This window comes from Dunckerocampus dactyliophorus, chromosome 12 (genome assembly GCF_027744805.1).
Source record: "Dunckerocampus dactyliophorus isolate RoL2022-P2 chromosome 12, RoL_Ddac_1.1, whole genome shotgun sequence".
Lineage (NCBI taxonomy): Eukaryota > Metazoa > Chordata > Actinopteri > Syngnathiformes > Syngnathidae > Dunckerocampus > Dunckerocampus dactyliophorus.
The window spans coordinates 23,785,091-23,798,230 of record NC_072830.1 but is presented as its reverse complement, the minus strand read 5'-3'; the positions used below and the strand labels follow the sequence as shown (position 1 = coordinate 23,798,230).

General features: G+C 41.5%; 1 long non-coding RNA gene across 1 annotated transcript; it reads left to right on the top strand.

Moving 5' to 3' along the window:
* The first annotated feature begins 2,367 nt into the window (after positions 1-2,367).
* Positions 2,368-7,969, top strand: LOC129191173 (uncharacterized). Its single transcript, XR_008573153.1, has 3 exons — positions 2,368-3,549; positions 5,764-5,926; positions 6,287-7,969. It is a non-coding gene; the product is annotated as an uncharacterized LOC129191173 (long non-coding RNA).
* Positions 7,970-13,140: the final 5,171 nt, after the last annotated feature.

Below are 13,140 nucleotides of genomic sequence, written 5' to 3'. Positions count from 1 at the left end.
TGTAGATTTTAAATGTTACTGAGTGAAACTACTAAACATTGTTTATGGGAAGTGTCACAAAATGTTTGGTGCCCCTTGAAACACAAAATACTGTGCAGAATGAATTTAGGGACCCTAACTATGAGCTAATGTATTAAATGTCATTAAATAAAGGTAAATCAGTGTTAAGTAGGGAAAGACAAAGCTATGAATAGACTCCTTATTATTTCCTCAGCAAATGTCTTGAATAGAATTACATCCAAATAGATTTGAATCAGTAGATACAACGAGATAAAATCAAATCTGATCCTGGAGACCTTACCTTATGGATTTGACCAGAGAAATGCGGAAGGAAGTGTCGGTTTCCTGAGTGATGTGTGCTTGTGACGCATTTCTGTTGGGAGCGCATCAACATAAACGAGGCTCGGGATAAAAGCTGTGTCACTGTGCTGAGTCTGCATTGTGTAACTTCTTATTACAACAAGAATGTTGACTGGTTATTACCTTTGATCTGCATAACTTCACTGCTCTGTGCACCCGGCCAAGTCATGGTGCAGTTTAGACATAGCATTAAATCTGTATAAGCTCTAAAGCATTTTAGGTAAATAGCTCAAAAAACATCATAAGCGGTCAAACTTTCGAGGTTCAGCAAACACTTTTTTTCTCATTTTCAACAAACAGTCCTCCAATTGTGGTTCCTGTCCACAAGAAGTACTAAGAATCCGCTATTTAGTCATTGAAGCCAATCCCGACTCCACTCCAAACCACGGGAATGCTTTGTTTCCTTAAAGAAAGATACAAAATAGAATGTTCAAAGTAGTTTAAAATGCTCAAGGGTGGAATTGTTATCAATGATGAACAGACTGCATGCAGGAAGGATATTCCTTGGGGATACCAGAAAGAACAGACATTTATGTATTTCAGTTTAGTTTTCACACTTTTGTATGGGAAAAGAGTTATTCTTTTTTGTGAAAATGTGAACTCTCCAAACCATCTCATACATACTCTAGAAAAAAAAAAACCCTGATAACCTCTGGGGGGGTCTTAGTTTAGTTTACTTTAGGTTCTCGGAGCAGTTTACTTAACCCGTGTGATTTGCTTAACCTGTGCAACAAAAAGTGCTCGAGTTTCTCAACCTGTAATGCCATTTTATCTGGAGTGGACCAGAAAGGTGGAAAACTTCCATTCTCAGGTTGGTGGGTTTATTTGTAACATCAGTTACTACAATGGATGCAGACTATTTGAACATATTCGGCATGGGGCAGTATGGCTGACGTGGTAGAGTGGTCGTCTCCCAACCTGAAGGCTGCGGGTTCCATTCTCTATCCTCCCATGATCATGGGAAAACTTGGGCAAGGTACTGAACCCCCAATTGCTCCTGATGCTGCATCATCAGTAGATAAATAACTAGGTGCTAACAGTGTCAAAGTGCTTTGAGTGCCTTTACAGTACTGTAAATTGGTCTTTAAATTAATAATGAACATTTTTTTACATACTGTCAATAATAGTCTAGTGCAAGGCTATTCAACTAAATTGTCCTGGGGCACACACTTTCAGAAAGCAAAGAACCAAGGGACGGACTTTTTCCTCCACTACTATTCTTGTTTTGTATACTGTATGATGTGAGTACAAGGCTCTGCCATACCGTGACAGTTCTACTGCTGTTTTTAAGGACCTACTACAAAAACACTGGTCAAAGATGTTTAGGACTGAATTCGTTGGCCAGTCTGATGTCATTCACATTCCGGATTTGGCTCATGCGCCACCAGTTGAATATCCCTGGTACAGGGGCGTGGCGCTCATACAAAAGCCTTCTCCATGGTCTAACGGTTGATTTGCCTGACTTCCATGCATTCAGTGTGGGTTCAGTGCCCATTTGTCTGTCTCAATATGTTCCCTGTGATTGTTTCGTCCTCATTTCATCCAAAGTCAGCTTTTACGAGCTCCAGCTCCCTGTGACCCTGGACAAGAAATGCGGTAGAAAATAGATGGAGAGTTCCACAATACAGAACCAGACAACACCACCAATTGCAAATTTCAAAAAAGCGCTAATATTATTGAAGGATATAGACTGAAACTATCTGCAGTCTGGTCATGTGGAAAAGTTCCCAACACTTCACACAACAATTCCAAGCGCCCAATAGGTCAGAGGATAAAGCACCTCCTATGGGCGGAAGTGATCTGATTAGTCATCTTTCCTAGAGCCCGCCTTGTTTCTCATAGATAACTCCACTTCCATTGGTCGAAAAGCTTGTTCGTCATTGCTTGCTAGAGGAGGGCGTGCGCATTTTTCCCCCTTCTTTCTCGTCTGATTGGGCGACTGTTTTTGTGACGTCACACGTCTGCCAGCTGATCGGGCTCGGAAGCCGGTTTGAAGAGAGTTGGACCGGAGGGAGAGACCGGGGAGGGCGTCCGGACGAGCAGCGAAGCAGCACGGGGTGTGACCGGCCAAAACAGGATACTTTATACTTTCTTTTCTAAGATATATTTCCCGTATAACAGCTTAAGCGTTGTCACCGCTGAGCATGAAACACCCGCATGCGACAGTGTAGCCGCGGAGAACTTGGGCTCAGGGCTATCGTCGAAACCTCTGGAATTGTCAGGAGAAATTCCCTGACAGTTTAAGGTGTGGCTGTACGCGTTGAATAACCTTACCAAAAAAGTGTTGATCGTGGGAGAATGCCCGTCAAGGGCTGGGCCCCCTTCTTGTGAGACCAGCAAACTGGCATTTAGGCGTTCGCTCATTTTCTTTTACATCTTACATAACAAAATGCCACCTCGAACGCTCGCTTCCTTTCGGCTTCAACCGCGCCTCGCATGCTAATGAAATAAAATACACTACAGTATCGGGGTTGAATGCTTTTGAGTGCGCCTTGTAGGGTTTAACAAGGCCTCCAGGATGTAACGGACGTGGCAACTTTACAGTAGACAGCCGCCACAGGCCAACTGGGCGTGGGGAAGAACCGGCCCGAACACTCCTAATAATCCTAATATGTCATTTGCTGTCATAGCGGCTAACTGTCTGGGTGGAAGCAGTGGATTTACCTGAACTAAAGTAAGTGTGACAATCCCTTTTGAAAACTTTGCAAACAGAAACAGCCATCAGCTGGTTTATCTTTTATCTTAACATTTATCATTGACCATATACCAATGTGACACATGAAATTATAATCATATGTATGATTGAGTCTGCAGGAATGTATTGGTGGCGGCTAAAGCTAAAACCACAAGTATTTAATGCCATGGAGGTGAAATCTCAATCATAATTCAGTGCTCAGGCATATAATGACCTCGCATGGTCTAAATAAGATAAGCGTTTAATCAAGAGGAAAGCAGATTGAGTGAATTCTTCAAGGCCCCACCCTTTGCAGCTCAACATGGTGTGGAGAGTTGCCCCTCCTCCTCCTCTCCCTCCACTCATTTCTTTCTCCCTTCAAGCTTGCATCCCCCCCCCCCCCCCCACCCCCACCCGACACTGCCTCAGTATCTCCAGGTACCTACTATACACTCATCTGTACCACCATAAGAGCAAGACCTACTTCCAGGAGTCTCCGAGGTGATGGATGTAAGGTGGGGTTTGATTGACCTGTGGATTCTTATTCTTCAATAAGTACTGTTGTGTCAACTTCCTTGTATTGTGTTAAAGCGTTTGTGTTTTACACACCGGTGCCTGTGAACCTGTTGCAGGTTTAGTTTTGCAATGACCTCTGCCCCCTTCATTTGGGGCTGCGATTACATAATCCTATTGGCAGTGTTCAGGGCCACCGACGCCTGTCGCTGATTTTAAAAGCAGGCCTATTAATGAGTTAACATCCTGTTTGACTTGACATTTGCATAAGCGCCAGGTGTTTTGTCCCACCTGCGCCCCACATGTCAGCCTAAAGATGGCTCTGTCCTTGCCAACTAGTAACTTTGCATGGCGCACCTCTGCTTTATTTTCTGATTATTTTCCTCCCAGATCTTTTGTACCATCTCTTACCAGTTCTCGTTGCTAACTAACCGCACAGGTGGCCTGGCTTTCTGTAACGCACCACTTTTTTGCTGTGAAAACAGTTTTTACAAACCCATCAGGATTTTTAAATAGAGTTTTTAAGGCTGTATTGTTAATTATGTTCCACTTGCTGCATGGGAGTTTCCGTGTTGCAGCCTTTGTCGCACAAATGTTTCATTTAGGTTAAAATGGCACTTTTTGAATGGAATAAGGCTGCAAAACTGGAATCTTAGTTATTGTTGAATTTACTAAGGAACTCATTCCCGTTAAAATACTTATTTTGCACCCACCTTGTTTAAATGTTTGCTTTGTCCTGCCGTTGAATGTTGATTTAGCTACACTGGTTTGACAGATGCATTTGTGTGTTGGTCAGCGTCATGTTATCTCTGCACAACTGGATGTGATTAATACTGTCGTCCAGTAGTGACGTCCAGTGCGCCACTCCCTAGACACTCGCACATGCACACTCACAAAAAGCATGCTAGTTGGAATTGCTATGCTATCTTAAGTCAAATGGGAAATGCTGAATCATTCGTGTGCTTATGAATGCATTTTTGTGTATGTAACTGCAGATTAGTTGCTGCGTGTGTGTGTGTGTGTGTGTGTGTTGGTCAGCAAATTGGAAAGGATTTAGTCAGACCATTGGCTTCAACTCATCTAAATTGGCCACAGTGAGATCTGGAACCAAATTTTCCACTGTCAGCATTGCTGACATTTATCACAAGCAGTAAACATAAAAGTGTGTCATTTGCTGAGTCACTCTTGTTCCAAGTTGAGCTTGTGAGTGACAAGCCTCTGGAGTGATTTGAATGATTACGTAGGCAGGATTTAAGGTTAGCCGTTATCGACGTAGTGGAGGATCTGTGGTGCAAATGCGGTATCCGCAGCGAGGTTGCATATTTGGGAGGGCCACGCCCCGGTAGCCCCATCAGATGATGTGACTGCTAGCTTGGATTTGCTTGAAGTGCTGTGGACTGCATTTCAAATGGTGATACATGATGGGAGAGGCTGTGCTCATGACAGTGTGGGATTTTACTGCCGAGTACTTCACTGCAAAATGGAAGCCATTAGGCCACTTGTTGAGACTTAACCAAGCTAAAGGTTGTTAGAAAATACCTCCACACCTATCAGGTCATTTTCACATGGTGTTCCATTATTAGAGACCTAGCATATAACTGCGTGCAGTATGCCTCTCCCGCTATTCCAGCTGTCCTGCAGACGTTACATCGGCACTAAGGCTGCTTCCGCTGCTGTCTTATCGGTGGAACATTCCAACCCCCTATTCTGTCTCTTTGCTTTTTAAACATAAAGGGAAGTATGTAATAATAGCGTATTAGCACAGTCAATGGTCTCATGTGTGTTTTCCTACTGAAGAGTTGGGTCAATTACCGTTTGTTAACAAATAAACTATTTTCCATGCATGTACTGATGTAAGGGAAGCTGACCGCATTTTTCGATTTTCTATTTTAAATTTAACAAATGCATGCAAAGCAGCATGCGGTCATTTTTATCAAGTGTTGTGACCAAATATTTAAATGAATTACCTGCACAATGCAATAAGTCCAGGACCAATATGATTGTTACAGACAGTGGATAAAACAGTTAACCCTGTTGGCTATGTATACACAGGCTCACATGGACACATCACCAATCAATCATTCGGTCATTCCTGTTCACACCTACGGCAATATTGTGTCTTTGAATGGTGGGAGGGAGGGGTGTCGCTGGTCCTGCATTTATTTGTTACAACGTCTAACATACATTTTACCATTTCTACTCTTATGTGCTTTCAGAGACAAGACTGCTTTCTACTGCCCGACACCTTCCTCAGCAGGTTGCTCGCCCTGCAGTCTGAATCCAGCCTGGCCTTTTGGGAATCAGTGGGAATTGTCCAAGAGCGGGACCGGATCTACTATACAGCGACCAAAGATTCATGCATCTTGTGTGGACCTAATGGTGAGGTACCAGTTTTGTAGCATTAAAGTGATTATTAAAGATGGTTGTGCCTCTGCATGTCAGGATTTACTGAATTAATGGCATCCAGGTTTAGGTTTTCACACTTTTTATGAGTGACCTAGATAACGAACAGGGCCTGTTGTGCCTAGTGTGCGCACACAATGCACGCGTTTCGATCGAGCGAAAGTCTTTCGGGCACACATTTCAAGAAACGTAACCACCACTTTCAGCATATACAGTTAAAGACCTTAAAAAAAACAAACACGTTTGACTGTTAATTTCTTTGGTCATATGTAGTCTCCTGCTGGCATCTGATGAGCTATGTGAACCTTATTTTTGGGCTGGTGTGTGCATGTGCAGAGCCAGTGGTGAGGAGCAGTGGGCCTCTCAGCAGACAGGCTGGAATGTGGACCATATGTAGCAGGCATCCCAGGAATGTAACTTGGCCTTGCTAAACTGACCAACCTAAAGATCCTCAGAGCCAAGCCGGACAAGGAGGAGAAACAGTTATAGGGTGAAGGTAACGTCAAAAAAAGGTGTTTAAAAATGGATCACGGGGCTCAAGGAGTGGAGAGACTAACACAGTGGTAGCCAAAATTTGAAGAAGAGGAGAAATGTACTACGTCTATGATGACAAAATTCTTAACGTCAGAATAAACCACTAATGCTCAGTGCTGTGGTTGTTTTCAGTAGTGTAGAACTGCACTATATTTGCTTATTCTGTGAGAGGTACAATACTAGAAAACATGTGAGTATGATGTAGTGCAGTTCTACACCACAATAATTAACATAATGTTAAAGTAATCCCTCTTTGATAGTGGCAGTCTTAACTGATTGGTGTTATCTTAGTCGAGGCAGAATGTATGATCTTGCAGCTACCTCTGGTTTTGCATCTCATGTGTACAATATGTTGTGGCTGTTGATTGTATTTCAGAGCTCCATGAGCATATAGCATGATGGGTGATGCAACCGTGATAAAATGACCATTCATTTATTTCACAGCCCTTATTTTTCATGTGTTACCAGAGATTCATTAATCAACAGAAAATGATTGTTTTTAAAGATGAATCTTGGTCACACAAGTCATTGTATCCGATGGCCACCTGTAACAGAGTTTTATGTTCATTTTTTTCCCCGTTTATCCCAGATATACATTGAATGAACCCAGTGCTTCTGAACTAGTGGGCCCCCCGTTGGGGGGTGCGGTGAGATGTCGGGGGCCGTGGGTAAACCTATCTTGGAAATCGTTTTAAGTTGTTGTAGATGTTATCTGAACTCATTTTATTGCAGAATGCTGCCAGCTACTCATACTGTAGTTTGTACAGCTAAATAAATATTAACAGGTGCTCAATAGTATTTCAATTCGTTTGGGGGGGGGTTCTGTTCCCCCATGGGGGACACGACAGAAAATCATTGAGAACCTGAAAAAACCTGTTGCAGAGTGAAACCCCCTGAGTCATAGTACTGTCATTAAATGCAGGTCAGATTTAGTGAGTAATATTTTAACAGGTGAATCAATACGTATCCAATCACTCCTTATCTGTAGCTTAAAGGGATAGTTTGGATTTTTGGACATGAAGTTGTATGACATCCCCATCAGCATTGTAGTCCATTAACAGCGACTTGCACCCGCATTTAGTGTCTTAAGTCCAATTCTGGTCAGATTTCTGTGATGAAGAACGTGGTTCCGCTTAGTTGCTGGGGAGAATTAAGTAAAGAGTTTGGCTTCTCAAAACAATATGCGTTCATAAGAGTAATACATTTGCATCACAAAAATCCCTTCTCAAGAAAATCAAACCTTACAAAACTGCGTTATATTTGTCTCCCGCTGTATCCCTGCGCCTGTGTGTTGATGTGTATGTGACGAAGACACTCGCATCTTATAAGATATAATAATATATATAAGAAGATATAACGCAGAGTGTTTTGTGAGGTCTGATTTTGAATGCATTTTTGTGATGCAAATGTCTTTTCTCTTTTGACTTTTTTGAACGCATATTGTTTTGAGAAGCCACACTCTTTACTTAAATGTCCCCAGCAACTAAGCGGAACTACATTTTTCATCACAGAAATCTGTCCAGAACTGGACTTCGGAGACCAAGTGGGGCGTAAGTCACTGTTAATGGACTACAGTGCTGATGGGGATGACTTACAACTTCATGTCAAAAAATCCAAACTATCCCTTTAATAGCTTGTTGCATGTAGTATATCTTCATCAATGTAAAAGCATTAGCTGTAAGTTTATGGCATGTGCGATCGCAGTGTTTTTCCAGCCCAGGAAAAGTGTCTTGTTCTCTTTAGCTTAGCACGCTGTGCTCTGAGGCTATCTGGGTACATCTGCATCCAGCACGACAGGAAACGCATTCGTACACACACACACACACACACACACACACACACACACACACACACACACACACAATTGCACGAATGGTGACATTTTTGTTTTCATCCACATACCCGGACTATACTCCTTCCACATGCATGCATACGCCCAGTCTACTGGAGTGTGATGAGTCTCTAGAATGACAGCTGACCTCTACTCGGCATTTATTCAGTGGAGACAAACTGTCATCAGCTTATCATTTCATCAAGGCGTGCAGTTGTTAATCCTTTTCAGTCAAATGAGGAATTCAGTTCATAAATGCAATTAGTAAAATGACAGTGTCCAGGTTGTGTGGAGACCAACTCCTTTTAGCACTTTTAGGGTTTCGCATATGCATCTGTTTGGTGATGTTTTGCTTAAATATCAGTGAATACTTGAGTCCCTGAGTTGTTAATTTGAGGTGAGTACAGTTGAGATATTGCTATACGTGTGCATTATTATGTGTTATGAACATCTGTGGATTCAGATGAGAATATAGCTTGGTCTTGGTTTGGTCTTTTGTGTGGGTCTCTATTTAGATGCATTTGATTGGAAATTTTCCAGAGTGCACTGGGCTTCCTTTCTTTCTCCTTTTTTTCCGTGTGCTTCACAGGATATTGCATGTGAATTATTGTTGCGTTTGTGCCTTTGTCTGTTTTTGTTCTTCATGGGTTTGTACATTTGTCTTGCCTGCTATCGTTAGTCAAAGCTACTGCAGGTCTTCAGCAGCGTGACATTTCCTTTTGAAGCGAGGGGTGAAACAGTATCTCCATGTAGCAAATGTGACACTTTGGGTGCTGGATAACTGTGTGAATTCTGAAATCTAACCTTCGTGCCAGTGTGGTGGTGGAGGGTAGATGCTTGGAGGCAAAGGATGAAACTGAAGAGATTTACTTAGCACAGGCAACTGCCACGTCTCATTCCCTTGGCCTGCAGACATTTCCTGTCCTTCATTTAATAACTGGACTACTGCTCAGGGGTTAGGGTGACGGAGGATATGCATCCAGAAAGAAGAGGATGGACTCATAGTGACTCCAGGGCTTTTTTTGTTCGAGCAAGGCATGGCCACAAACATTTCTAAAACAAAACAATGTAGTATTTGACACACTTCCTACTAATGGAAGGGAGAGCATACCCGGAGAAAGATCGCAAATCTTTATTCTGTATGTTCACATCCTGACTTCTAAGCCTCTGTTGAATGTGCGTCTCAAAAGCTTTCTCTCTCTCAGTTCAGATTTTCCTACAGAAAGCCCAGCTCGTGTGTGTGCATATGAAATGTGTCCGTCAGAACAGCTCGCAGCAGATGCCAACACGTACATAGCCAGACTCCCAGTCATGCCGCATCATAGTCTCATCGCAGTGTGGTGGACACACCACCACCACCAACATGTGTGCTTCTCACTTCATGACATCATCCAGCCAGACACCAACCTGCCTCGGTATACACACACACTTACACACATCACTGTACCACAACGCCGTCCTGGTTCCAGATGCGCCGTATAAAATCCTGTTAGACACTCTGTAAGACTCATTTCCTTTTTCCCACCTGCTGACTTCCTGCCAGCCCTCGTCACCTCTTCCTTTAACAAATTCCACCCTGCACTTGATGGAAATAAAAATTAACAACAAAATGGCTCCAACATTTACATGTGTTAGTAAGTCGATGAAGTATGTCAGGTTGGTGAATGTGGGCATTTGTATGAGGATGCATTTTGTGCCTTCGTTACAGTATGTGTCATGGGCCCCGCCCTAATAGCTGCTTTGTACAACATCCCTCTAAATATCCTCCCACATTTTTTTATTACTCTGATGGTATTTTACTTTTAGTGTCTCTCTGTATCCGTGTTGCATGTTATTAACCTGCTGCGACGATTACATTTTCCTGCTGGGAATGAATCTTATCAAGCAAATGTACTCCGTACACTTGTCCCTCTTTTCCACCCTGAAAAGTTTCTAATGTGTCACTTTCTGCAGTTTTTTTTTTTTTTAATTATTGTTCAGTCATTAGTAGACACAAGAACGACTATACCCTAAAGTGGTGTGAAAGTGTTTGCACCCTTCCTGATTTCTTACTTTTTTTTTTGTCACACTTAAATGTTTCAGATCATCAAACACATTTTTAATACAACTTTTTATTATTAAGGTAGAAAAAAATCCAAACCTACACGGCCCAGTGTGGGAAAAAGTGATTGCCCCCTAAACCTAACAACTGGTTGGGCCACCCTTAGCAGCAACACCTGCAATCAAGCGTTGGCGATAACTTGCAATGAGTCTCTTACAGCGCTGTGGAGGAATTTTGGCCAGTTGTGTTGTCATTGACTAATATTTTAAATTTGTTTGATGCTCTGAAACATTTAAGTGTGACAAACATGCAAAAAAAAAAAAAAAAGGAATCAGGAAGGGCGCAAACACTTTCACACCACTGTATATGTAGATGCATAACGATGCTGCATATGCCCTTCCTGTTTTTCCTCACTAGTGCTGAGAAGAAAATCCTATATGGTCTACAGCCTAGGTTCCCAAAGTGGGGTACGTGAATTGTCAGGGGTAGATGAATAAAAATGAAAAACAATTAGCGAATAACGCTCACAATTATGAGTGCGCCTGAACTCCTCACGGCGCGAGGAGAACGGAGCAGAAAGGAGACAGAGCATGAAGTTGTTCATTGCTTTGTGTGAATTATATGAACAAATAATTAAGTTTGATAATTATTTTGTGCATTAAGAGTGTTGGCGATTTCATTTATTTCGGTGTTCCAATCCTCGCACAGCAATGAAAACCTGTAGCTGTAAGTGGGGACTCCCCTGAAAATGAGACTTTATTGTTGGTTGTATGTGTTTTTGTACTTTTGATACTGCTTTATCATGATTTTTAAATTTGGTATTAAATGAATATGCAGACTTACACCATAACCATCATGGGTGGGCAAAAGAGTGAAGCTCAAATTCAACCCATTCAAACCGAAGGATGCCAACATCAACATGGAATAAAAGATATGTAGGATGATTACCATCTATTTATCAGTGCTCGTAAAACTTTATCACAATATGACCATGCAGAATACAATTTTTTGACCCGGAAGTACTATTGAATTTGTGTAACATAATTAACCAATTCACTATGTTCAATATTTCAGGTTAATTTAGAGTAAAAGGTTTGATTGTTTTTTTGTTTTTTTTTTTAAGTGCAGGAGTAGGGTGCACATGGCTTCGGTACGTGACTGTAAAAAGTTTGGGAACCACTGTTCTAGTGGAGATTCTTTTCAATGTCCTTGAGCTAGTTCCTTATTTTGGAAGCTGAAAGAAACCAGAAAATGCGTGCAGTTACTTAATCCTTTGATACTCTTTGAGCTGAGCTGTCTCATGATATGCTAACGTCTCATGTGACGTCATGCATCTGGTTCGAACTCTGCCGTTTTGAGTGACTGTAGAATAGGGGTGGCCATTACATCGACCGTAATCTACTGGTCGTTTGCGAAGGTAGTGTGCGTCGATCATATGTCACCCACATCATAAACATCACTTTGTAGATGTCATATGACATCAGTCAGCAGACATAAAGCTCCCCTCCTGATTCGCTGTTGCGCCTCTGCGGCAAAGTAAGTGGTGAACAAACCTCTCAGACACACAGAAAAGCAACTTTCATCTTTATTATTCGGATTACAGATAAACTAACACAGCAGTAAAATGCCTTTTATTTATAACAAAAGTTATGTCGAAAAAAATGTCTCTGCTTCGCGTCTTTTAAGTCCACTATAGATATGTTTTTCCACACATTTGTTTGTCAAACTATTATTTCAAGATTAACTCATTCAATCCCAGCCATTTTTCAAACATATCGGCCATTAGACAGATTTTTCAAAGCACACAGAATCTAAGCCATCTAAACATGGGACCTAAAAGAAAAGTTAGACTTTAATCAGAAAAAAAAAAATTTTCTACCTTTTTCCGTTCTAGAGTAATCAGCAGTAGAACATAGGTATGTTTCAGGAAAATATCAGTTCGCAACAAGAAAAAGGAGAAAAACAGCTTTTTGTGGAAAGATACATTTCAAGCATAACTTTCACTTTGACCCAATTTTTTTTTTTTTTTTTTGCTTTTGCGACAGCTCAAATATCTCAACACAACACAAAAAGGGGTTGTTTAACATGAAAATAACAATTTATTTACAGATCTATCGCCATAAACCATTTACAAATTCATATTTGGAATTTAAACTGTGTGCACGCGTGTGCATGCTTTAAAATTTCTCTACAATGCGTAACCTTCTGCACGCTACACTTCTCAAACCTCTTCCACTTCCTCCTTGCTGTCGAGTGTGTTTTTACATGCAAAAGATCCATGCCGAGCTCTTATCAAATGCACCCCTGCTACCCTGTGGCTGTTTTTGTGGCTTAAAACTCCTTGTAAAAGTGACATCTTTTACTGTGCGGCCTAAGTCATATTTTCAAGTTTTTGAAAGATAACTTGTACTGGACCTTGTCATCACAGCTAAATTGAAGAGCCAGCAAACCAGAGTTGGGTCTCCTGCTTTTTTGCCTGGTCTGATACTTGAGAATTAAGATCCATTCGGTTTCATGATTTCATCATGTTTGACCAATCGGTCAATCAAAAAATGTTGACTTGGGCAAAAACTAAAATGGTCTAAGTCACCCTCTTAACATAAGCCTATGGGGCTTATGTTATGTTATGCTTATGTCCTATAGGGCATAAAGAGCATGGTCCTTTCAACTTGGGATTTAGGCGATTTTACCAGAGATGGGACAGCATTATTAATAGATAATTTAAGCCAAAAATTCATTTTCACCAAAAAATGACATAGGCCATTATTTTAACAGGGTGATGAT